Below are 26,250 nucleotides of genomic sequence, written 5' to 3'. Positions count from 1 at the left end.
ATCACGGAGACGCCGCCCTGGGGCTCAGACCTGGGCTCTGACTGTGCTGTCCTGGTTCCCATCCTCTTCCAGGAAAACCTGGGTTTTTCCACGCAGTCCCAGCGATGTCCACACACCATGCCAGGCTGCTTTTAGGAACGGCCGGCGTGATGCAACACTAGGAGCTGTAAACAGTGTGTGCTCATGGGGTCCGGCGTGTCCCAGCTCCCGTCCAGGCGCTTGAGGAATGGGATCCTTTCCAAGGAGAGGCTGCACCTCAATTAGGATCCCCGCCTGCCCTGGCGTGAAACATTCGCAACAGGAGAGGGCTCCCAGAGCGGAGCCGCGTCCCTGCCAAGCCTGGGCCGAGGCCCGGGGGCGGCGGGGCTGTTTGTCTGCCTCTCTTCTGAAGCACTGGCGCAGCTGCTCCTGAGCATGGGGCGGGGGCACACGCACGCATGCACACACACACACACACACACGCGCGCGTACACACACACACACCCCGCCCGCAGGCCCAGCAGGTGGCCTCAACAGGAGCTCAGCCCCCAAACCCTCCCGCGCCCGCAGCATGCCAGGGGCCTAGGGGGAGAGGCTGCGGGTCGGGCGGACCCGTGAGGGGCTGGACTGACGGCTCTCAAATGCCCAAAAGTCTGGGCTGGGAGCAGCCCCAGGGTCAAGCCATCGGTTGTGTGCATGAAAAATGCTTAGACTTACCTTGAAGGCGGAGGTCTGCGGGGTAATGCCCTTCGCTGGCCGCTGGCCGAGGGGGCCACAGGGTTGCAAGGAGACTGAGGCCCAGAGAGGCCTATGAATGAGCCAGAGTTTGAGAACAGGCCTTCCTGCTCCAAGGCCTGGTCTTACCACTCTGTCATCCCTAAAAGACAGGGCCTGTGTGGGCAGCGGTGCAGCCAAGGGGACCAGTCTGAGAGGCCTGGGGACCACGGCCCGGGGCAGTGCAGCCGCTCAGTCAGACCAGGGGCCAGAGCTGGATGATCCCGGAGCAGCAGGCAGGGCCCAGCCCCGCCACAGGAGCGCCTGGGCGCACCAGCAGGGCAGAGCCCTCAGCCAGAGCTTGGAGACACGGCTCCAGAGCCCTCGTCCTCAGCCCAGCCGGCTCCCTGCCCCCGGGGGAGTGGGGGGCCTGGGGCTGTCTCTGGGGCACCCCGAGGGGCCCAGCAGGGCTGTGCAGGGAAGGCCACGATGACCCTGCTAAGCTGCGGACATCGAGCCCGAGGCGCAGAGGACAGGGCTGACTCGGTGCCCGGGTCGGGTGGGGGATGCTATGTGCCAAGTCTGGAGCGCGGCTCAGGAGCCGGGTGGGCACGAGGTGGGTGGGCAGAGGGTTGGTGCTGCAGGAGGCTCGGCGCTCACGGGCGGGTGCAGGCTGGGCGTACTTGGGGACTGCCGGGAGGCAGCAGGAGGAGCAGGTCACAGCCCCTGGACACGGCAGCAGCCGTGTGGATGAGAGACCAGGACCCGGAAGAGCGCGAGAGACCTGAGCCACAGCCAGGCACCTGCGGGAGGAGGAGGGCGGGCCGGGGCCACAGCCGGCCCACAGCCGGCCTGAGCTCCGGCACGATTCACAGCCCTCAGCCGAGGTGGGAAGCGGAAGCCACCACTAAGCGCTGGACTTGGGCAACCAGCAGAATCACTCCAGAACTCCGACGGCCTGGAACTTTCCCATTTCACCCCAGATGTGCCATCTGCCCATAGGGAGTGGAGTGGACTCCCAGGCTGCCCCACCCAACTGCCTTTGACCCTGGCCCCTCTCTGGTGGCCTCTGGGACAAGTTGCAGGTTTGCCCCAAAGACATCAGTTCAGTTCAGTCGCTCAGTCGTGTCTGACTCTTTGCAACCCCATGGGCCAGCACACCAGGCCTCCGTGTCCATCACCAACTCCCGGAGTTTACACGATGCATGTCCATCGAGTCGGTGATGCCATCCAACCATCTCATCCTCTATTGTCCCCTTCTCCTCCTGCCTTCAATCTTTCCCAGCATCAGGGTCTTTTCCAGTGAGTCAGCTCTTCTCATCAGGTGGCCAAAGTATTGGAGTTTCAGCTTCAGCATCAGTCCTTCCAATGAGTATTCAGGACTGATTTCCTTCAGGATGGACTGGTTGGATCTCCTTGCAGTCCAAGGGACTCTCAAGAGTCTTCTCCAACACCGCAGTTCAAAAGCACCCATTCTCCGGCGCTCAGCCTTCTTTATGGTCCCGCTCTCACGTTCACGCGTGACCCCTGGAGAAACCATGGCTTTGACTAGATGGTGTGTCAGTTGCTCAGTCATGCCCAACTCTTTGCCACTCCATAGACTACAGCCCACCAGGCTCCTCTGACCATGGGATTCTCCAAGCAAGGATACTGGAGTGGGTTGCTATTTCCTTTTCCAAGGGACCTTCCTGACCCAGGGATGGAACCGGGGTCTCCTACAGTGCAGGCAGTTTCTTTACCAACTGAGCTATGAGGGAAGCCCTGACTAGATGGACCTTTGTCAACAAAGTGATGTCTCTGGTTTGTCATAGCCTGCAGTCAGCGTTTGCAGTGATTTTGGAGCCCAAGAAAATACAATCAGCTACTGTTTCCAGCCATCTATTTGCCAAAATTGGCACTTGCCAAGAACATTGCCACTGACTGGACAACAAGGGCATTTGCCATCTGCCTCTGCAGAGACTGAACGCGTGCTGCTGCAGCTGCCAAACTTCAACACCCCTGAGGGAGTGCAGGGTGGAGGGAGGCCCTCTGTGTTCCAGGGAATCTGGTGGGACAGGTCTTCAGAGAGCTAAATATTTTCAGGAACTGATTTCACGATCCCAATCCTTTGTTAGGATCAAGGGACTCTCAAGAGTCTTCTCCAGCACCACAGTTCAAAAGCATCAGTTCTCCAGTGCTCAGCCTTCTTTATGTCCAACTCTCACATCCATACGTGACCACTGGAGAACCCACAGCTTTGACTACACAGACCTTTGTCGGCAAAGTAATGTCTCTGCTTTTTAATATGCTGTCTAGGTTGGTCATAGATTTTCTTCTAAGGAGTAAGCATCTTCTTATTTCATGGCTGCAGTCACCATCTGCAGTGATTTTGGAGCCCAAGAAAATAAAATTTGTCCCTGTTTCCATTGTTTCCCCATCTATTTGCCATGAAGTGATGGGACCAGATGCCATGATCTTAGTTTTCTGAATGTTGAGTTTTAAGCCAGCTTTTTCACTCTCCTCTTTCACTTTCATCAAGAGGCTCTTTAGTTCCTCTTCACTTTCTGCCATAAGGGTGGTGTCATCAGCATATCTGAGGTTGTTGATATTTCCCCTGGCAGTCTTGATTCCAGCTTGTGCTTCATCCAACATGGCATTTTGCATGACGTACTCTGCATATAAGTTAAGTAAGCAGGGTGACAACATACAGCCTCGACGTACCTTTCCCAATTTGGAACCACCTCCTCATGCCTAGAAAAGCACTAACCCCCTTCATGGTGACATCAGATCCTTGGGACTAGCAGAAAACCTTTTGTAAAATGGGTGCTTAATGGTATTGAACTCCACCTTCACTAAAACCTTATATATGGACCTTCCTCCCACTGCCTCTTTGGAACAGTCTCTCAGAGCTATCTGAGGTGCTGCCTCCCAGGCTGCAGTCCCATTGTGCCCTAAATAAAGCTTAACTCGAAACTCTCAAGTTGTGTATAATTTTTAGTCAACAAAGTGATGGGACCAGATGCCATGATCTTAGTTTTCTGAATGTTGAATTTTAAGCCAACTTTTTCACTCTCCTCTTTCACTTTCATCAAGAGGCTCTTTAGTTCCTCTTCACTTTCTGCCCTTAGGGTGGTGTCATCTGCATATCTGAGGTTATTGATATTTCTCCCAGCAATCTTGATTCCAGCTTGTGCTTTATCCAGCCCAGCGTTTCTCATCATGTACTCTGCACATAAGTTAAATAAGCAGAGTGACAATATACAGCCTTGACATACTCCTTTCCCAATTTGAAACCAGTCTGTTGTTCCATGTCCAGTTCTAACTGTTGCTTCTTGACCTGCATACAGATTTCTCAGGAGGCAGATAAGGTGGTCTAGTATTCCCATCTCTTTCAGAATTTTCCACAGTTTGTCATGATCCACAAAGGCAAAGGTTTTCACATAGTCAATGAAGCAGAAGATGTTTTTCTGGAATTTCCTTGCTGTTTGCTCTGATCCAATGGATGTTGGCAATTTGATCTCTGGTTCCTCTGCCTTTTCTAAATCCAGCTTGACCTGGATTCGAGTTCACCACCTGGAAGTTCTCGGTTCACATGCTGTTGAAGATAGAGAGTGGCCCGTCCTCACCACAGCTACAGAAAAGCCGCATCCTGCAGTTACTGGGAGGGAGACCCCTTCCAGGGCCTGAGAGTGGGCTCTTGTCTAACACTCAGAAATGAGTTGTCTGAGGAGACACACATGCTGACAGAGCAAGAGACTTCTTGGGAAGGGGCGCCCGGCGGAAAGGAGTGGGGTCAGAGAGCCCAGGAGGACCGCTCTGCCACGAGGCTCGCAGTCCCGGGGTTTATGGTGATGGGATTAGTGTCCGGGCTGTCCTTGGCCAGTCATTCTGACTCAGAGTCCTTCCTGGTGGTGCACGCGCCGCTCAGCCAAGGTGGACGCCAGTGAGGAGGGTTCTGGGAGGTGGTCGGACACGTCGCGTCTCCTTGTGACCTTTCCCAAGCTCTTCCAGTTTTGGTGGCTTGTTAGTTCCGTGTTCCTTACCAGGACCTCCCGTCATAAAACCACTCATGCAAATAGTCACTGTGGTGCTCAGCCAAGGTGGGCGGTTTCAGTCAGCATGCTTCCCCAAACACAGCCATGACGATCCAGGGCAGCCAGCAACAAACAAATAGTTTCTATAAAACAGTCTTTCTGTGTCACACCCCTTCAAGCTTTTCTCGTCCGGATGGAGCTTCTCCTGGGGCTTCTAGCCCAGGACACGCCTCAGGAGAGACAGGCGTTCACCCGGAAATGCAAAGGTCACGGGAGCACCGGGGGCCCCGTGGGGACTCCCTGAGGACCCCCTCGCCGCCCCCCACCGCCACAGGGCACGCGGGGAGGATGCCCGTCCCCGGCCTGGCGTGACGACGCCCGTGGGCACATCCCCGCCAGGTCCCGGGAAGGCGCCACGGGTCCTCTTCCCCCGGTCCGATCCTCCCGGGCAGGCTCCCTCCCTGGACCGTGAGGACCCCTCCACGCGTGGGGCATCCCATGACAACTGGCTTCCGATGACTGAGGTCTGACAAGGCTAGAGTTTGACTTCCCCCTGCGATCGCCTCGGAGGGATGGTGGTACCAACGCCGCTTCCTCCTCGGGGAGAGTCGGGTTTCCGGCTCCTGGCTCACGCGCGCCCCCTGCTGTCCAAGACGCAGAACCCGGCAAGCCCCCGGACAGGGAGCTGGTGCAAGGATGTTGACTGCGGGTTTATTCATAACAGACCCGCAGGTCGGGGGAGCCCAGCTGGCCCTCCACCGGAGACGAGAAGCAAACGGTGGTGAATTCACACAAGCAACCCATGCAGTATTAGTTACGAACGCACTGTTGATCCGTGCAGCCCTTTAGAAGCCTTACATGAAAGATCGTCTATGTGACGCTCCAGGCGGAGCTAGTCCATGGTGAACGGTGTCAGAGGACGCTCTCTGGGAAGGTGATTCCAGACGGTGAGCGTGTGCAGGCTCACAGACGCTTCTTTCAACTTGCCTGTGTGTTTGGAAATTTTCATGATAAGATGTCGGGGAGAGGCTTATAGTGCCTGCCCTAGGGCATGGGTGTGATCAGATCTGCATTTGCAGAAGATGCACTTAGAGCTAAAGGACCAAGGCGGGCTGGAGAGGACGCGGAGAAAGCATGGCCAGCGTTTGTGCTGGGCCCTGCACGGGTCTGTCCCGTCCTCGCACGGGAGGCGGTGGCCACTGTCCTAGGTCTGGGGACACAGCATGAGCAGGACCAGGACAGCCTGTGCCCTCCTGGGGAGACACATAAAGACACACGGTCAGATGAACACACCATGTCTCAGGGGCTGAACTGTGTAACGGAGACAGACGCAGTAAGGACACGGCTGGGGCTCAGAGAGGTTTGGAGGAAGCAAGGGAGGGAGTCAGCTAGCCGCTGTCGGGGAGAGGGACAGCTGATGCAGAGGCCCCCGGGGAGCCGCCTGGGCACGCTGGGCAGAAGCGGGTGGAGACCGAACGGGTGGGAGGGGGGCTTCGGAGGCCAGAGGGAGCCACTGGGCCAAGACGGGGCGTGAACACACTTCAGGGGCAAGGGTGGGAGCCGACCACTCCTCAGGGGGCGGCAAGAATCCAGGATTGTGGCCTGGCCCTGGGCTGGGTGGAAAGGTAGAGACTGTCAGACCTGAAGGCACAGTGCTGCTAAGACAGAGTCTGTGGGATTCCTTGATGGATTAGACCCGGGCAAGAAAAGAGGGGAATTTCCCAGGACCACAGGCTTGCAGTCTGCACAGCAAGGGGAGTTTACTGTTGCGGGAAAGACCATGGGAAGACTGGCTGGGAGGAGCTGGGAGTGGGCTGGCCAGGTTTGAGGTGTGCACAGCTCAGCCCCGAGCGTCCAGGCCGGGATGGACGGGCGGACGGTGCGGAGGGGGAAGGGTCGCGGTGACAGATCGAGCAGGCTAAAGGCTGAGCGATGGGCCCGCTGGTGCTGGGTGGGGAGGGCAGGTGCGCTGCTGGTGGCCTGGGGCCCGCAGAGGGCAGACGGCAGACGGCAAGTGCAGGCAGGTCCACGTCCGGGTGAGGAGGCGGAAGCCCGGAGCGGCAGCTCTGCCCAGGGCTCACACCCGTGAGGCTGCCGCCCACCTGGTCCCGGCCCTGGCGGGCGTCCGGGACGCCCCGGGGTGTTCAGTCTCTGACCGCGGGCTCTCAGCAGGCCCAGCGTGCACGTGAGTGGTGCTCAGGCGGGTCGGTTCCGGTGACAGCAGCCGTCCCGGCGCACGGTGGCGGCCCACGCTCAGCTGTCCACTCTGGCTGCCGCTGTTGGGATGCTCTCCCCCCAGAGCCCTGCCCGGCTCCCTCTTTTTTCCTGCTCACTCAGATGTGGCCTCATCAGGCCGGCTGACCTCCTTAGTGAAACAGGAACACCCCCCTGCCCCCTGCCGCCATCGCTGGGTTCCCTCACCTGCTTTACCTGCGTGAACCTCTCTCCAAAGCCTTACCAGCCGATGACTTAACGTCTCCCTGTTCCTCCCCCTGGAACACAAGCTCCCTGAGGACAGAGGCTGGACTGGCGTCCGGCACCTTGTCCATCCTCCACGGGCACCTGCCAAGCGTCAGAACAACCAGACAGCCCGTTGTTTTTCCCTCAGAAAGGGGGTCTCGTGTGTGTGACGCTGTGGGGGGCCCAAGGGGCTGACTCACTGAGTCTGTGTCACCTTCAATGAGTTACGCTGAAAAATGGACCGCCCAGAGCCACCCAAGTGTGCCGTTGGAGCAGACGGAGTGAGCACACAGCCTTCCAAGTCGTCCCGGCCAATGTCGGCACAGGTGCAGACCATCTGAGGGTTACCGAGCTGGGTCTCTCCCCACCGAGGCCAGTCTGGCTACTGCCGCCACCCAGCACGCAGTCTATCGGCAGTGAGACCAACACGGAGCGGTGGGTGGTGTGGGGTCCCAGCCTGGGCTCCAGCCTAACCCCATGGGCCCTCCGCGCGCGCGGGCGTTTGTGCGCACGTGTGCGTTAGTCACTCGGTCGTGTCCGACTCTCTGTGACCCCACAGACTGCAGCCCGCCAGGCTCCTCTGTCCATGGGATTCTCCAGGTGAGATACTCGCCTCCTTCTCCAGGGACCTCCCGGAGGGGACGCTTATCCTGGCCGTGGTTTTCCTTGCTGTCCAGAGCCTTCCTGAGAGCCCTCTTCAGTTCACACTAACCCCCCCACGATGGCCACTCACCAAGGAACCAAGGGGCGGGACACCCATGCGCCCGGGCCTCCCGGTGTCCGTCATTCAGACGGGCGACCTGAGGACCCAGGCTTCGGTCTCTCAGACGTGTTCTCAGCCGGCAGCCGCTAAGCGGCACCGGCGGTCCTGTGCCCAGGGAGCAGGGCCGGGACACGGAGGTCGAGCCCCGGCACCCGCACACTTTAGGGCCCGCGTTTGCGCTCTGAGCTCGGACGCTGGCCTCGACAGTCCTACATCCTGGTATCCAGGGAAAGATCGCGTCCCACTGGGAAGCTTTCCCCCGTACACAGGTTATAGTAGACACGATTCACTCTTCCTTCCTGCCCTTCTCCAGAAACTCCAAGAAGTGGGGCCCCCGGAGGATGGAGCGGCGGCAGGGGTTGGGGGGGGGGTGCGGTCCTGGCGCCAGGTGGCCCCGGAGGCGCGGCCTAACCATGGATTTGGGGATCCGGGTCCCGAGCCAGGGCTCATTTGCTCCCCGCGAGTCTCCAAAAACCACTTCTCCCTCCTCCGAGACAGGCAGCATTTGGAGGTGGGCTGCCGAGAGTTAACGGTTAAACACACGCGTGCGACCACCTCCTGCGGCTGCTCTCCGACTGAAGTGCGGGTGAGCGATCCCCCTCGACCGTCCCCTAGACCCCGCGGGCCCGGCTGCGGCGTGCGGGCCGCCCAGAGCCCTCCCCGCCGCAGCCGGGCTATTTACGGCCACGAGGTCTCCGGATTTTAACAGACCGCAGACCTGATCCCGAAAGGACTCGGAGGGGCAGAAGAAGAGGCGAGGAGGTGGGGCTGGGGTGTGGCGGGGCCGCGCGCCGGGGCGGGGAGGGCGGGGAACGCCGGGGTTTGGGGCGCCCGCCCGCGGTGACGCGCGCCCCCCGCCCGCCGCAGCGCCACTGCAATGGCTGAGCCGGGCCGTCGGACGCCGCCGCCCGAGTCCCGGAGCCGCCCGCCTGCGGGGAGCCTCGGTGAGCGACCCGGCCGGGCCTCCGCGCTGGGCCAGCGCCTGGCACCGTGCGTCCCCCGCGCCTTGCGCGGCAGGGTGGCTGCGGGGTGGCGGCCGGCAGCGCACGCTCATCCCCGCCCGCGGCCGGGAAACGGCCCGGAGGTGGCCCAGGAGATGGCCCGGAGATGGACCAGGGCTGGGATGGGAGTGGTCTGTAGGTGGCCGTAAGGTGGCCCAGGGTTGGTCGGGGATGGCCTTGGGGTGACCCGGAGGGGGTCCGGGGGTGGCCCGAAGTTGGCAGGTTGGCGGGGTGACATCCCGGCGGCCAGGGATCCTGCGCCCCCGAGGCGCCCTCGCCGGGGGCAGGGGGTCTCCAGGTGCCCCCGCGGGCTCTCGGCCACCGCTCTGGGCCGAGCTTGTTTCCTGGGACCCGGCGGGGCGCGGCGGCAGGCGCACAGGCGCACAGGCCCCACTGCGCCGCGGCCTCGGGGCCTGGGTGGACGCGCAGGTGGGCGCTGGGGGCCTCGACTCCGGCGTTTATGCGTCGCCCACCTCAGGAAGGCGCGGCCCTGGCGATTTTTTTTTTTTTTTTTTGATGTCCAGTTTTCAACCTCTTGCGTTCCCGTTTCCGGGGGTGGCGGCGTAGCTGTCTGAGGCTCGCAGAATCGGAAGCTGCGGAGTGAAAGGTCTGATTGGTTGTCAGGAGCCAGAGAGGAGGCGGCGGCCGCCAGTTTTCCTAGAAAAACCCGCCCCTCCCTTTGACCTTGCGTCTCCGGAGAAGCGGATCCGCTTCTCAGCAGCTCCTTCCTGCTGCGCATCCTAGGTTCTGATTCATTTCCTCTTCCTGCGCTGCCAGAGCGCGCGGGAGCTTCTCTACCGCTTGTTGTCTGCAGGTATCGGGGGCCTGGGTGACTCCGCAGGTCCTCGCTCTGAGCTGTGGGACAGCGGGAATGGGAAGTGCCCCTCGACCTCCAGCCGCCAGGGAGCAGGGCTGTCAGGGGCTGGGAGGACCACCGCCCACCTGCTGGGAGGACCACCGCCCACCTGGGGAGGGGGAGGGACAGGTGCCAGGCAGGGTGTCTGCTCGGCTCAGAGTGGAATAAACACGGGGGCTTGGGACCCTCCTAGCCCTTTGGGGGTCTCTGAAAGCTGATTTGTGTCCGTGAATTAAGACGATTTGGCAACTATTAATACCTGCAGTATTTCTCCCACAGTTCTGGCAGATAGACCTTCTTGTATTAAGGAGCAACGTTTCTCTTTTGTATTAAGGAGTGTTTCCCAGGTAGCTCAAACGGTGGAGAATCTGCCTACAATGTGGGAGACCTGGATTCCAACTCTGGGAGGGGGAAGATCCCCTGGAGTAAGGGCCTGGCAACCCACTCCAGTTTTCTTGCCTGGAGAATCCCGTGGACAGAGGAGCCTGGCGGGCTACAGTCCACGAGGTTGAAAAGAATCGGACACTGACTTAACACCACCAGCAAGTCTCAGGGTCTGGGATTTTGAAACCCTAAGTTTGCATTCATGATACTGGCAAGGTCTGGGCAATTGTGAACATGGTGCAACGATAAAAACTGTTACAAGAGAGAAAAAAGTGAGAAAGAGGGACGTCGTGATAAAAGTGTCACTCCTTGCACAGCCCCTGCTGCGTGCCAGGCACCGTCCTGGTCCCCCTTCCTGTGCATGGGAGTCGCCCTGAGAGGAAGGCGCACTGCAGGGCCCAGGAGAGGCCCGAGGGTGGGGTGTGGCCGGGGAGCCAGGCTCGGGGCACATCCTTGCAGAAGCGGCTGTCTCACAGTGAACCTTCCGGAAGCGAGGGGCCTGAGCCCGGGGCACGGGAGGCCCTTGTCCGAGTCACAGATGACCAGGGCGCCCCGTGTCTCTCAGGCACAGTCCAGAGAGGGGACCTCAACCTGGGCCTCCACCCTCCCCCGGCCTGCTCCCTCCCCTCTGCCCTGCCCGGCCGGGGTCTCTGAAGACCCCCTCTCCCAGCAGAGCTGCCTGGCCTGCACGCTCCCCCTGCCCCTCTGCGGGGCCCCAGGCCTGGACCTTTCCTATCAGGGCTCAGCTGGCTGTGAGCTGGACTTAGCCCCAGTACCATGCTGTGCCAAGCATAGTCCAGGGCAGAGGTGTGAGGGCTTGTCCTTAAGGCCCAGCCAGCATTTCCTGTTGAGGGTGACCTGCCCGTGGCTGACCTCGGTGACGGGGTCAAGCCTCGCGGCCCACCGGCCCCTGGAATAGGCGTCTTCAGGCCATCACACGGGTGCGCCCTGTGCAAGCAGCCCTGGGCCCTGCTCCCTCCGTGCCGCCAGCGGTCAGGCCAGCCAGGTCCCCTACAGCAGCGTCCAGCGAAGACCCCGCAGGCCAGGGCCTCCCTTACTGGCCCCCCCAGGACTCAGATGAGCACTGGGCCCCCTCAGCTCCTGCGGGATCTCGGGGAGCCTCTGTGCAAGTCTCCCCACGTGCGATGGGCCCCTCCCAGGCCTTCACAGGTTTACCCGGTGAGCGCTTGGACCCCCTTGGCTCACCCCCGCCATTAGAAAGGAAATGCTGATATCAGAGATAAGGAAGATCAAGACAGTCAACACTGCTCCTGGTAAACGCCTGCACAGGTAACTCCCGTACACTCACAGGTACTGCTGGGAGCTGAGTTATGTCCCCCCAAGTTCATATTTGAAGCCTTGCCCCCCGAGGTGATGGTACGTGGAGATGGGGTCTTTGGGAGTTGATTAGAGACGGGTGAGGTCAGGGAACTTTCTGCCTGCCTCTGCCTCGCAGGGGTTCGGAGACGCAGCCGAGCGGAGTTCAACCCTTCTCTGAGGAGCCTCCCTTGGTGCACATGTTGGATATATTTTTTGAAGTTTTACACGTAATTAATTTTGGACTTGTCAAAAAGTGGCAAACATAGCACCCAGTCCTTCAGGTTCCCCTGACGTTAACATCTTCATGTGGTTCGTGGTCAGAACCGGGACAGTCACTGGCATCCCTGCACGGTTCACCGGGAGACAGGCCTCCTCACCCGGCCCCAGCTCCCCACTGACCCCCCTTTTCTCTCCCGAGGTCTACACGGGACCCCCGCCCCCGACCCCGTTCTGTCTCCTGGGTCTCCTGCAGTCTCTGACCCTCCGGAACCTTGCCTTGTCTCTTGTGAAGGTTGATACTTTTATGAACTGTGTACCGACTAGTTTTGTAAAGAGAAAGTGCCTCAGTGGTGTCTGACTCTGTGACCCCGTGGACTGTAGCCCTCCAGGCTCCTCCGTCCGTGGGAGTCTCTAGGCTGGAAGACTGGAGTGGGGAGCCTATCCCTTCTCCAGTGGATCTTCCCGACCCAGGGATGGAACCGGGGCCTCCTGCCTTGCAGGCAGACTACCGCCTGAGCCACGGTGCTCCTCCACGTGAGTTTCTCTGCTCCTTCTTGGGATGGGAACGTGATGTGCATTTTTGGTCAGACACCTCCCACTGCACCCCCCGCCCCCTGCCCTCCGGGCCCGCGCGCCTGGCGTCACAAGCCGCGTCTGGAGGTCGCCGCATCCTCACGGCTCGTTGACAGTGACGTCCTTTCCTGGTCGGTGCGCTCCTTGGGGAGACGCTCTGAGACACGCAGACCCTGGTCCCTGGATCCTGACTCACCAGCGTGGCACCTCACGTCCTGCGTCTGAGTTACGACCGCGCTGTTTGCTGCCGGGCCCCCAGGCCCTGCTTCCCTTTCTCCTCGCAGGCGGGAAGCCTTGTCCTTGCCTCGCTCATTTGCCTGGTTGTCTGTCCCCATCGTGGGCACACAGGGACAGCCTTGCTCTGCGGGTTAGGATCCAGACGGTCCAGCCCTGGCTTCAGGGGCAGCCTCAGGCTGCTGCTGGGCTCCCAACAGCCCCGTCTTTTTCTTTTTTCCTTTTTTTAAAGTTAAATATTTTTTTCTCTCATTTCTCTCTTGCTTTCTGGAACGACAAGATGTTCTCGGCTTGGCTAGTTCCAAAATCCTCGGTTTGTGGTTTCTTTCACTGAGGTTGTGTGTCTGTGGTGTTTTACTTTTTTCAAGAAATGTTTTTCATTGTTTCTCTATTTCTGTGTTGGTTTTACGTGACACTGGTCACATTCGACTCCGCTCTCTCTGCCTGGAGGCCTTGAGGATTTTATCTTTGACTTTGAAGTCTAGCAGTTTTACTGGAAATGTTTCAAAGCTGACTGGCCCGGGTTTATTTTTCTAGGCACACACTACCCGCTTTGAGATGCATAGATTTCAGGTCTTTTTCTGTACATGGAAAGTTTCCCTGGGTTTTAGCTCTCAGTGTTAGCTCTGGGCCACTGCTTTCCGCTTCTTCTTTTTCTTTTTTTTGTTTTGTCTGTGCCACGCAGCTTGTGGGATCTTAGCTCCCCGACCAGAGATTGAACCCGCACCTTAGCAGTGAAAGCACGGAGTCCTAACCACTGGACGGCCGGGGAATCCCCGGTGTGGACCTTTCATGCGCAGAAGTTTTACATTTGATGAAGTGTGATTGATCAGGTTTTGTGCGTGTGTGGTTGTTTCTTTTTGTGTCTTTTCTAAGAGATGTGCCGGCCTCCACGTCCAGCATCTTTTCCTGCGTGTTCTCCCTTCTGACCAGACCCCTGTGGTCCTGGACCGTCTCCTCCAGCTCTGGTCTGAGGGGCTCACCTGCCCCGTGTTCTGCAGAGGCTGGAATCACCCCTCTCCCTTGGTGCTCCTGGTCTTTTCAGCAAAATGTATAAAACCCCAGGCAGTTGGGTGCAGGGGAGCTCATGACTTCTGTGTTGGTCTCGACTTCCCAGATTGCCAGAGGACAAGACTAGAAATGATTTTAAGATAAAATATATCATGATTTTATACTGGCATTTTTAATTCAAATTTTAAAATGCAGATAATTGTTTATTTTTCCATCTCCTTTCTCTTCGACTGAGATCCTTGGCTCCTAATGACTTGTGTAAAATGACTTCTTCACTTGGTTCACCTTGTTTCAAAATAATATCAATGTGTTAAAACACTGTGGTTGGTTTAAAAAAAGGCTTGATTTCTTTACTTTTCTTTTTGCCTTTAATTCACCAAGCTCATTTGTTTCACTTTGCTTTCACTTTTTAGGAGTGGCTTTGGTTTCCCTTCATGCTGATTTAATTTTGTTTTAGTTCTGTGCTAAAATACATAGAGCTATGAGCCGAAGTCTGTTCAGAGCAGACTGGCTCCACCTTTGTCTTTTTAACCACCTCTCTCTTCTCTGCTAGTAATATCTTTAAGGTCGTTTTTAAAAAGTTATTTCTTTTTGGCTGCACTGGGCCTTTGTCACCGCAGGCAGGCTCTCTCTAGTTACGGGGACGGGGCTGCTCGCTGCGGTGGCTTCTCCTGTTGGGGAGCACGGGCTCTCGGGCTTCGGCTCGGTGACCGAGATGTGCAGGCTGAGCGGACCCTGAGCATGCGGCATCCTCCCGTGTCCCCTACACTGGCACCAGGCCACCAGGGGAGTCCTTTGGAGTCGTTTTTAACTAGTGTTTCCCCTTGGCCGTCTTACAGGCCACGCGTGCATGTTTCTGCATCCCCCGTCCTGTCTGGGGGAGCAGAGGCCTTCTATGCCTTGCCCTACGACTGCTGGGCTCAGTCTGTGCCAGCGCTCAGCGTCGCTGAGTGGAGAGATCGCCCGGCCCCTGTGTAGTACTCCCCCAGGGGCTGGATCTCGGCCTCGTCAGAGAGGTCTCAGTCCCCGAATATTTGGGTTATTTCCTGTCTTTTGCTGCTAGAAGCAGTTCTTCTGTGAATATCCTTGTGTGCACATGGTTTTCATACACTTTTGAGTCTATCTTAACTAGATTCTTAGAAGTGGGATTTCTAGGCCAAAAGTGAAATGACTATGTGCTTTGCTATGTGTTGCCAAAACCCCCTCCCCAAGAGTCCCACTGTCGTGTGGCATTCTACCAGTCTGGTTCTCACAGCCTCGAAACAGACAGTGTTGTCAAACTTCTGGGGGCTTGCCAGGTAGGCGAGAAATGGTGATGTCAGTGTATCTTATTTGCATTTCTCTTATCGTGAGTGAAGTTGAGCATCTTTTCATGCACTGAAAGACTATTTGCATTTCATTTTATGTGAGCAGTTTATTCAAAGCTCTTGCCTATTTTTTCCTTTTTTTTCCTCTGGGCCTGTTTGGATTTTTCTTCTCAATTTCCTGAAGTTCCTTATATATTAGCTTTTGACCTGTGATATAAGGTGCATGTACAGGCTTCCCAGGTGGCTCAGTGGTAAAAGAGTCTGCCTGCCAATGCAGGAAATGTGGGTTCGATCCCTGGGTGAGAAGGTCCCCTGGAGGATAACATGGCAACCCACTCCAGTATTCTTGCCTGGAGAATCCCATGGACAGAGGAGCCTGGTGGGCTACGGTCTATGGGGTCGCAAAGAGTCAGACACGACTGAGCAGCTGAGCACACAGGTGCATATGTTTTCTCTATTTTGTCATTTATCATTGAACTTTGCTCATGGCAGGGTTTTCTTTTCTTGCTGTTTTTCTTGTGTGAAACTGCAAGTGTGTTCATCCTCTGGTCCAGGGGTCTGTCCCACCAAGCCTCCGCCTCCAGGGGGCCTCTCCGTTCCGAGGGTCACACTTGCTGCTGGTTTCCGAGCCCCCAGTCCTGTCGCTGTCCCACCCTCACTGGCTCCTGTGCGGTTTCTTAGGGGGTTGGTGGTGGTGGTTTGGAGATAAGGGCGGCAGATTGAAGCTGAGTCTGGGCTCCTTGTGGGGTCTTGCGGTGATGCTGCGAGGCGCTGGGCTGGGTGTCGGGGAGCCAGCAGCCTCTGCAGAGCCCTCTCGGCAGGCTGGCTCTGGGGTGCCCACGGCGGGGCACAGCCACCTCCAGGTCGGGGGCGAGGGGCCCTGCGCTCTCATCCCAAAGCAGGCCCCTCCGAACCGAGGGCGTGAGAGCGGGAGGCTGGTGGGGGTGCAGCCACTCCAGGAATGACCCCACCCCCACTGAGCTTTGTCCACGTTCCTGACCACGTGACCCCAGGGAAGTAAGAAGGCGGTCCTAAACCAGGGCGTGTTCAGGCACCTTGTCCAGGCAATGTGAAGTGAAGTTGCTCAGTCGAGTCCAACTCTTTGCAATTCTATGGATTATAGTCCGCCAGGCTCCTCTGTCCATAGAATTTTCCAGACAAGACTACTGGAGTGGGTTGCCATTTCCTTCTCCAAGGGATCTTCCCAACCAGGGGATTGAACCCGGGACTCCTGCATTGGGAGGCAGGTTCTTTACCGCGGAAGTCTGGCAGCATCATTACCTCACCAAGGCTGCAGTGAACCAGAAGCTCCTCCCAGGTCATACAAGGACCCGGAATACTTACTTCACCTCCGTTCCTCCCTCTAGCAGCTTTATGTTTTGTTTTCTGGCATTTAGCTTTTATCTGTCTGCCTCGCAGCAGCACTGGAAATCATCGTTAGATTCTACAGCTCCTCGGGTAGTTAGTACTCTGCGGCCTTTCTGTTCTCCTGGCCTCTGGAAGGTCCATTTGGGACCAGACATCCTGAGGCTAATTCTTTCCTTTCCTTTCTTCAGTGTTGGCATCCATTCTCAATTTATGCTTTCTGTTTTTGGTCTGAAAATTTTTTCTTTCAAGAATGAGCGTGAAAGGGCTTCCCTGGCAGTCCAGTGTTTAAGACTCTATGATTCCAATGCACGAGGCCTGGGTTTGATCCCTGGTTGGGAACCTGACATCCACATGCTATGCAGCACGGTCAAAACAATGAACAAAACAACAAAAACAGAATCAGGGTGAAGTATATTTTTACTGTGGATAGAATTCTTGTTTGGCAGGTTTTGTTTTTTTAAAGCACATTTACTCCTTCATTCCACTGTTTTATGGCTTCTCTTGTTCTGATGAGAAGTTGGTCAGTTGTCGAACAGTCCTTCCTTTGAAGATAAGCTTTTTCCCTCTGGCAGATATTATTATTTTCTCTTTATTTCTTTTTTCCTCAAGTTTCATCGTGATGTGTCTAGATTTTGACATACATTGGCTCTTTGGATTGTTGTCTTTCATCAGTTTCAGAGAATTCTCAGTCACATCTGCACAGGTTTTGCGTCGGAGGTTGTCGCTCCCTTTTCCTCCTGAGAGCCCGTCTCCTCCTGTCTCTGCCTCTCTCCCCTTTGGTGCATTCTGCCTTCTCTGTGCTCGTTTCCGGGTCATCCTCCATCACCTGTTCATTCCTGTGCCATCGGGTGTCCGTTAGGTTTAAAGTCCAGTTATTACACTTATTTTTTGAAAGTTCTCCCCATTTTACTTAGGTTTGGGACATCATGTCTCATTGTTTAATACTCCATGCAGTTGTTTTCAAGGTTCTATTTCTTTAAAAAAAAAAAACGAAATGGAACCCTGGAATTCCCTGGCGGCCCAGTGGTGAGGGCTCCGTGCTCTCACTGCCGCGGGCCAGGCTCAGTCCCTGCTCAGGGAACTGAGATCCGCACGACGGGGCCAAAGAAGAAAAGAACAAGACTTTAGTGGGGGGTGGGATGTCTGGGGGCTTTGGTCTGTTCAGCTATGCTGTGAACCCAAAGCTGCTCCAAAAATCAAAATCTATTTAAAATGTAGAAAGAGTTGGTGTTCTGTAATCGGTAGTTGTTAATTCTGTGTCTGAAGGTTGTGTGGGTCTCTTGCTCCCTTTTAAACTTGGTTCTTGCTCATCTGCCCCGGCTTCCCTGGTGTCATGGGCTGCACATGAGTCACTGTCCCTGAGTGACGGTGTGTGGGTCTCCCTGAGGCCTCAGGTGAGCGAGCCCTTCTCGCAGAGACTGCCTGCCCGCCTGGAGGCCCTTGCCCGCTGGTCACGGGTCATGCGAGGCCCTCTGCTGCCCGGGGTCCCCAGGGCTGGGCTTCTGCTGCAGCTGCTGCTGCGTCCACGGCAGACCCTCTGAGCCCCGTGGAAGGGAATGGGGGGCAGTGGGGTGAGCACGGTTCTCGAGTGGCCCTGGAAGGTTGCCCCCGACGGTTAGCCCTTTGGCCCTCTCTTAGCCCTGGGAGGGTATCCAGTGAGATCCCACGCCCCCGGGCCTGGAGCAGGTCCGTTCTTCTTCTCCTCCCGGAGGCTGTTGGCTGTAGGTGAAAGCTGCCTTGGTCTTTCCGTAATGCGTTGTCTCTCTGTCCAGACGGGCCCTGGAATTTGGCCTCTCAGGATCTTTGGTGCCTCTAGATGGGAAGTGAGTGAGTTCTCACCTCACCAGCCCACCATCACCTGGAAAAGGTTCTGACACCCCCTTTTGCCCCCGTGGAGTGTCGCAGAGTTTGGAGATGACGGTTTCCGTCCAGACTGGAGCCAGGAACAGAAAGCTGGCTGTGAGGTGGGGCTCAAGCTTGAGGTCACGTGGCCACAGCCTCGAGGTCACACTTGAAACGACCATGGGTGGACCCGGAGCCATTGCCCTGTGAGCTTGGAAGGGGGTGTGGTGTCTGCACCCTGAAACAGCTCCTCACTCCACTGCCAGTGCCGGGGTCAACCGCGGCCTGGAGAAACCAGCAGGGCCTCTGGGGGGAGTTCAGTTAATATGACGGGCATGCCTGGGAGGGCTGTCCACCAAGAGTTTTAGAAAGGGGCGTGGTTTGTGAGAGCCATCAAGGAGCTTCCCATGTGGACAAGCTCAGTGAGTAGCTTCTGGTTAATGTTCCTGTTGCCTCTCATCCCACGGCGCAGGCCAACCTGGAGGCCCGGCCAGAGGTCAGGGCGCTGGCGGACACGGGGTGGGAGAGTTGTCGGGCTGACTGGGCGGGCAGGCGGGGCGTGGACGAGTCCAGAGAGAGCCGCTGCGGGGCCGACGTGCAAAGCCAGGTGTGAGTCAGGGACCAGCGGCCCTGACTGCAACACCCACTCGGGTGGGGTCCGCTCGCCCCCGGGCGTGGTCGGGGAGCGAGGTTGGGAAGAGGTGGGAGAGCTCAGCACCCCAGACAGCGCCCCCCCACTCCCGGGGCAGCTGCTCCGAACCAGGCCCTCCAGAGCCCCGCACCCCCGCCTTCACCGAGGACGGCAGGCAAGCCCTCCGCCTGGGTTGCAGGGCGTCGGCCGCTTTGCCGCACGTTGAGGCAGACTCCTTGGGACCGCGGCCGTCTACTTTGCCTGTTCTTCCTCCAGGAGCCAGAGCGGCCGTTGGGGAGGGCGGGCTCTTCCCTGGGAGGTAGGCGCACGTTCTTGCTCCAGTGGGAGCGCTGTGCCGGTGAGCACGTCCCCAGGACGCCGTGGGGAGGTCACACGGCTGCTCGCACGCGTGGGTGACTCGTCTTGAGAAGCGCTGCTAAGAGCAGTTGGCTTGAGAAATGGCATGAATCAATTAAAATCCAACATCTTTTTTTTCCTGGCAACATTTGGGAGGAGATTAGAGCAAAGCTTTGCCAAGAAGCCTGCAGGCCGTAATGAAGTCAGGTTTAGAAGGAGACTGAAGGACGTGTCAGCGTGCCTGCCGTCAGCAAGCTGGCGCACCGCTGGTGGGTCCCAGCCCTGCGAACCGGCCGCCTGAGTTTTAATTAATGCCTGCTCTGGCTTCACTATCTCTCTCTCTCTTTTTTTTTAATTCCATCTGCATTTGGGATCCTGCTCAGCAGGGGGAAACAAGCTGGTTCTCTGCCCACCAGGTCTGCCCGTGCTCTCCTTCCATGTAGTAAGGGAGAGGAGGGCCTTTTAAAAAAAAAACCTTGAAGGAACAGAGGGACTCTTTTCTAAAAGCAGCAGATAAAGTCAGAAATCAAAGTCTGGGTCTCCCCAGAGGCTGAGTGGTAAAGAATCTGCCTGCCAATGCAGGAGAAACAGGTTCGATCCCTGGTCCAGGAAGATCCCACATGCCATGGGGCAGCTGAGCCCGTGCGCCACACTATTGAGCTTTGGCTCTAAAGCCCAGGAGCCGAAACGCCTGAGCCCATGAGCTGCAGCCGCGGAAGCCTGAGCGCCCTTGGCCCGCGCTGCACAGCCAGAGAGGCCACTCACCCCGACCAGAGAAAAACCTGCGCAGCCAGAGAGGCCCGCTCCCCCCGATCAGAGAGAAACCTGCGCAGCCAGAGAGGCCCGCTCCCCCCGATCAGAGAGAAGCCTGCGCAGCAAGGAAGATCCAGCATGGTCTAAATAAATAAATCAATACAATTCTGTATATCTATTAAAAATGAAAGAAATGAGAGTCTGCTGGTGGGTCTTCACCAGGAGCCACTCCTGACCCTCCCGCCTCCTCTGCCACCGCGTCTCCGGGAGGACTGACCTCGCGGCCAACGTCCATGGCTGGACTAGAACCCACTCTCGGGTCCCCGGACTGATCCCCACCGCTCGCCAGCACGAGAGCAGATGCTCCAGGTTGAAACCAGCTGACTCCAAGGGTTTTGCTGCTTGGCAGTTCCTGTAGGTGAAAAGGCTCTGATTTGGGGGAAGTCCGTCCATGCAGCATGTGTCGCCCCCGGGCCTCGGCCCCTGAGCCGGGACCCCCAGGCCGTGTACAGCCAGGAGCTAGTTGGGGGGCACCCAAGAGGGCACCAGGGTTTCATGGAGCTCCCGCCCCAGAGGGGACGCTGGCTGAGCCTGGCAGGTGTGGGGGAGGCAGCACCACTGGAGGGGGTCCACAGGCAGGAACACTTCCAGTTACCTATGTCCACGCCTCCTTCGGGGACACCACCTCCACTGAACTTTGCGTGAAACTGTGGGGCTTCAGCAGGGCCGCCCACAGACAGGATTTCCCAGACCAAAGTGGGGGTGGGTGAGGAGACAGGAGATGGCAGGATGGGACAGAGGAAGAGGCCCTTCCATGCCCAAGCACCTCTCTGCAGGTGTGACCAGGTGGTTCAGCAAGGTAAACACAGCTCTTAGTGTTGGGCTGGTCGGTACAGTTTTCTGCAGTGTTCTTTGGCATCTACGGAGAGGGGACAGCAAGGAGATCCAACCAGTCCATCCTAAAGGAAATCAGTCCTGAATGTTCACTGGAAGGACTGATGCTGAGGCTAAAACTCCAATCCTTTGGCCACCTGATGTGAAGAACTGACTCATTGGGAAAGACCCTGATGCTGGGAAAGATTGAAGGTGGGAGGAGAAGGGGATGACAGAGGATGAGATGGTTGGATGGCATCACTGACTCGATGGACATGAGTTTGAGCAAGCTCTGGGAGTTGGTGATGGACAGGGAGGCCTGGCCTGCTGCAGTCCATGGGGTCACAAAGAGTCGGACACGACTGAGCGACTGGACTGACCTGAGCTGAGGGGTCTTTGATGCGTCAGTCTGTCCTGTATTTTCTCGGCACTCGGTTTGGTCTAGTGACCATCTTCTCAGGGTCTGGATGTGGGGTTTGTGATTTAGGATGTAGTCTGTTGAGCAGGAAGGCGACACCTTTCCTACCAGCGGGGTTCAGGGGTGCACAGGAAACAGCCGTCCTGGGGCACCGGCGTCGCTGCGGGGGTCCCCCTCTGCACCCTGTGTGCGCAGAGTCCTGGGGCCTTCGCAGGACCCTGGGGCCACTCTCCCCCCGGCGCACGTGTGTCCTCCCTGCCCCTGTGTCTTCACTCATGGCCAGCTCCCCTCTTCCCCGCGTGGCTGGTCGTGGGGCCTGGGGCTGGGCACCCACGGCGGGAACAAGGGCAGCTGTGTCCTGTGTTTTTAACCCCGTGACGGGGCGTCTGTCCAGTCCCAGCCTGGGACAACGTCCACCTCACTGGCCCAGCGTGAATGCGCCTATTCTTCACCATGACTTCAGATGAAAAGAGCCAATTAGCGCTGGGCACAGTGGGCTGCGTCCTCGGCAGACAGGCGCGGGGAGGGCAGCACCCAGGGACACCCCAGCAGGAGGACCACGCTCTGGCCGCTCGCAGGCCAGGTAGGGGCTCGGCCAGCTACGTGCTAAACCCCTGCGTGTAAGCCGCACCCACCCTTCCCTGGGTAACTGATTGCAGGGCCTTGGGGCTTCCTGATGGGGAGTGTGGGTTTCGGACCCGTGTGAGACCGGCAGGCGGGGGGCGTGGCTGGCCAGGGCTGCAGACGGGAGTGATTCCAGGTGCAGCGCTGTCCCCCCCGACCCGGGTGAGGGATCTGCGGGTGGAAATGAGGCATCTGTGGGTGGAAATGTAAAGTGTGGGGCTGAGGAGTTACCTTCTCTCTCTCTTTTTGTTATTATTTTTATATATAATTGTGTTTTATTTCCAAATTATAAGATTACAAGAGCAAGTTGGTTTTGTTTTTAATTGGAGGGTGATTGCTTTACGATGCTGCCTTAGTCTGTTCAGAGACATGAGTCAGCCGCACGTACACACGCGTCTCCGCCCCTTGAGCCTCCCTCCCACCTGCTCTCTCTCTCTTTATTTTTTAATTTGGCTGCGTGGCATGTGGGATCTTCGATTCCCAACCAGGGATTGAACCTGCGGTCCCTGCATTGGGGGCGGGAGTCTTGACCACTGGACCAACAGGGGCTAATTTCTGCCGTTGTGGTTGACAGGGACCGTGGAGCTAGTTAACGCACGGCTGTGTTACCTGCTCGGGGGCAGGCTGTGCTGGAGCCCAGGTGTGGTGTGTGCGGCCTCGGGAGGGCGGAGGGGCAAGGCTGAGTCCCCTCCGTTTCCCGGGGGAGTTCCCGGCACACGCCCAGGAGGTGACTCTCGGAGACGCGGGACCCACCAGGTACAGTCCCGGAGGTGCTTCCGCCCCCGCCCCCACTGTTGCCTCACGGCTGTCTGTGGATACGGATGTGGGAAGGGGAACAGGATCCGCGTGAGCAGCAGTGGGGCGGGACGCCGGCTGCTGGCAGGTCGCCGTCGGTCCTGATGGGAAGCAGAGCTCTGGCCTGGATTCACCAGGACCAGCTGCCCGGCCAGCTCGGGGGCCCCCTCTGCGACCCCACATTCACAGGCCGGCGTCCTGTGTCTCGGGGCGCTCGTCCCCCCGAACAGCTCAGGTCCACACTCCTGGGTGACTGCTCTCTCCTGGCTGATCCTGAGGAGCTGTTCGGCTGCCGATGAAGAGGCCTTGGCTTCTGTCTCACGTGGGGTTCAGCGGCGGTGCCCCGGCTAGAACACAGAACACGCTTCGGTTTGCCGACCCTCCCTGTGGGCACAAGGAGAGCCCTTCCTCCCCGAGAGCTTTCTTACTGAAGTGTCTGGTGCCGCCAGGCCCAGGGGACACAGAGATGGGGTTCTGGGAGCAGGCCGGGTGGCGGCCTGGGTGACACCTCCGTGAGGGCTCACCCTGGGCCCGCGGGAGGGGGCGTCCCAGCTCCAGCGTGAGCTGAGATCGACTGAGTCTCTCTCCTGGTAGGGAGAGAGGTTTAGTTTACTGAGGATGCAAGTGTGAGTGGTCCCTTGTGCACACCGGAGGGACTCTCAAAATTCCAGCGTTCGCGTATTGTACGTGGCAGCACGCGGACGATCAAGCCGTCCTGGGAAGGGGGCCGGAGGCGCGGGCCTCTGTGTCTGTCCCTCCCCGGCCTGGAGGGCAGCCCCGCAGCCCGTCTGACCTCGGGGACGGCACTGCAGCTGCCAGGCTTCAGAGAGCGGCCTCAGGAGGGACAGGGCGGCCGCAAGCAGAGGCGGATGGGCGCTCGGGGTGGCGGCTCAGAACAGGGGGCGGGGCTCGGGCCCCAGGCTCCGCCCCCGGCCTCCCCCGCCCCTCCTTCGATGCTCACCCACAGGGTGCAGGTCCCAGAAGTCTGACTTCACCCCAGAGCCGCAGGGGACGGGGAAGCGGACATTTTCAAAGCTTTGCGTGTCGGGGCAGGGCTGCTGCTGGAGAGGAATGGAGCTGCTGGCGAGGCGGCCAGTGATGGAGGGGACTCTCCTTCCTCCACGCCCTTGAACGCGGGATGGAAGCAACCGGAATTCTCCCGGTTCACTTCACAGGGGAGGGTGGAGAGAAAGAAAGGGAGGGTGAGAGCGGTCAGTCGACCAGGGAGCCAGGAGAGGAAATTCCTCCTGCCCCCCGTCCACCCCCCCACCCCGCTGGGAGCCCGGGGCTGCAGCCACAGCTGGTGGGGAGAGGGGCTTCTGTCCCAGGGCAGGAAGCTGCATCTTCATGGGAAAGCAGAGAGCTGGCAAAATGTAGCTGGACGGACTGGGCCTCGCAGGGCGCTCAGACCCTCCCTGAGCGTGGAGTGAAGGACCCACCGGCCCCACGAGGTGACCAGGACCTCACGAGTCTGCCCCGTCCGGCGGGAAACATCTCAGGAGACCCTGAAGAGCCCAGTCCACACCTCGCCCTAGTTTGAGACTTGGAATGATGGGACCCCCAGCTCCCACTCAGGAGGAATGGGAAGGTGGGTCCCCGCAAGTGACCCTGGTGAGGGTGGGCAGAAGCAGACACAGGCCAGCTGGAAGATCGGGGAGAAAGCAGTGCAATTGTTCTGACAGACCCAGTAGAAGGGCTTGATAAAGTGCAGCACCCAGCCGCAAATTTAAAAACCCATCCACTTAGCAAATTTGGAGTACAGACGCCCTGTTTCACCTGATAAAGGGAGCCTTTCAAAATCCTGCAGCGAATGTGGTCCGCGAAGACAGACCAAGAATTTCCTTTCAAGAAAGAACACAAGAGAAAGATGCTCATGTCAGTGTGTGGAAGTCCCCCCACCACGCCCCCCGCCCCAGCACAAGAACACAGGAGAAGTTGTGTGAAAGTATGAAGATTAGGAAGGAAGAGGCAAACCTGCCCTCCTGTGAGAACTAAAGAAATGTCAGTGGGTTGCTGGGACAAGATGGATATAAAGAAATCCACAGTGTTCTTATCCACCCCCGCTCGCTGGCAATACAAGGGCAGGGATAATAACACCCACAAATGCCTTTCATGACGGTAGCACACATTTTCAAAGCTTGGCACCAAAGAGTAAATGTGTCAAAAGTTGTGCAAAACCTTTCAGAGAAAATGATACAACAAAGATATTTTTAAAAGTTTTAAGTAAGTGGAGAACTGTACCAGATCCATGTAGAAGGAGATTCAGTGTCAAAGAGGTGTTAACTGTCTCTCGGTTAATCCATAAGTTCAGTGTAATTTCAACCAAAGTCCAACCAGGTTTCATTGCTCTGGACAAATTAACAAAGAGAAATAAATGGCCAATAAAAGCCAAATTTGAAGAACAAGGCGGATATAAAGGGCTTCGGGGCAGAAACTAACCAAGAGGCCAACACTAGGGAAGAGGCAACCGAGAGTCCGCGAACACGAGAGGCCAGTGTGGACCAGACCAGCCCGTCAGAGCAGCAGAGGAGGGCGTGCCCAGCGGGCTTCCACGTGAGAAGCAGGTCTGTGAGATGTTCAGAAGCAAACCTGGGGGGACATCTTCATGCGTTAGGAAAGCATTTCTTCAGTAAGAAGCAAAACCATCATGGAAAAAAAGAGATAGAATGGTTACATTACATCATCAACAAAGGATAATGACCAGAGTGGGTGGTGGGTTCCCTCCAAGCAATGAAGGATGACGGACGCAGGAGAGACAAAGGGTGGAAGAAGGGTTAGATGACCGCAGTACACAGACCTGGCCCACGATCGGCTCAAAGACAGGCCGCTTGTGTATCAGGGAAACGCAAGGCTGGGCAACAGTTAGCGCTCCTGCCAGCCCCGCAGAGCGGCCGGCTCGGTGAGGCGCCAGGGGATGGTTATCTTACGTGGTCCGGGCGCTGCTCCAAGAGTGATTCACACCCTCTCAGCTGTGAGTCTGGGGGGTCTCCGCTCCCCGGTCACCCCCTCCCACCCCTGCTAGAAGATGTCCGAGCAGGCGGGCCTCAGACGTGTACGAGGGTGTCCACGGTAGCACCTTCTGGAAGAACAGACTGTTTATTCTACATTGAGGGGTGCGGTGGGGATGAGTACGCGATGTGGTTTACTCCCACGTGGGGGATTTGGTGAAAACAAATGAAGACCCACAAGCCCCAGTGTGTGTGAGCTTGGAGGAAGTCATGTTGATTGAAAGAAAGAAAACTGCGAAAGGATGCGAGAAGTGTGATACCGTTTCTGTTTTTCAAAACACATGCGACAGTGATGGGGATGAGGAATGCACACTCGTGTTGGGGGAGGGGGGGAGGCAGGGACCTTGGGGCAGGTGTCTGGTGGGTCAGCGCTGCAGCAGACAGAGTGGGCCCCGGGGCGGGCTGATGGCGGACGAGCTGGTTCTGAGAGCGCCGGGCAGTGGGACAGAGGTGCCCCGGCGGCAGGAGGACAGGAGTCTGGAGCTCAGAAAGGGGACGGCAGGGCCTGGATTGGGAAGAATCTTGAAGCAGCCCAGCGCTCCCAGAGACGGCAGGCAGCGCAGGCCGGGGAGGAAAGGTGGAAGCCGGGCGGGCGGCCGGCGGTCAGGCCCGCGGGCCCCGGGTTTGCTGAGATGCTGCGTGGCCTCGGGTCTCACTCGGAGGAGCTGAGCGCTGCGCCCTGTGGCTGCTCAGCCCCTCTGCGCTCCCCTCACGTTCTGTCCTGAATGCTTAGCCGGGGTTTCCGGG

General features: G+C 57.9%; 1 protein-coding gene across 4 annotated transcripts in view; it reads left to right on the top strand.

Moving 5' to 3' along the window:
• Positions 1–8,381: 8,381 nt before the first annotated feature.
• The window catches only part of JAKMIP3 (Janus kinase and microtubule interacting protein 3), a 90,874-nt gene continuing 73,005 nt past the window's right edge, over positions 8,382–26,250 (top strand). Inside the window, exon 1 of one of the 4 annotated variants that reach the window (XM_043475169.1) lies at positions 8,382–8,515. The gene's annotated coding sequence lies outside the window, so the exon portion shown is untranslated. Of the gene's footprint in view, positions 8,516–8,744; positions 8,874–8,941; positions 9,745–20,943; positions 21,660–26,250 lie in introns of those variants that run through there. The other 3 variants (XM_043475166.1, XM_043475170.1, XM_043475167.1) reach the window with 3 other exon arrangements.

Source organism: Cervus canadensis, chromosome 8, assembly GCF_019320065.1.
Source record: "Cervus canadensis isolate Bull #8, Minnesota chromosome 8, ASM1932006v1, whole genome shotgun sequence".
NCBI classification, from domain to species: Eukaryota; Metazoa; Chordata; class Mammalia; order Artiodactyla; family Cervidae; genus Cervus; species Cervus canadensis.
The sequence above is the reverse complement of the archived record's forward strand: the minus strand, read 5'-3'. Positions and strand labels throughout refer to the sequence as shown.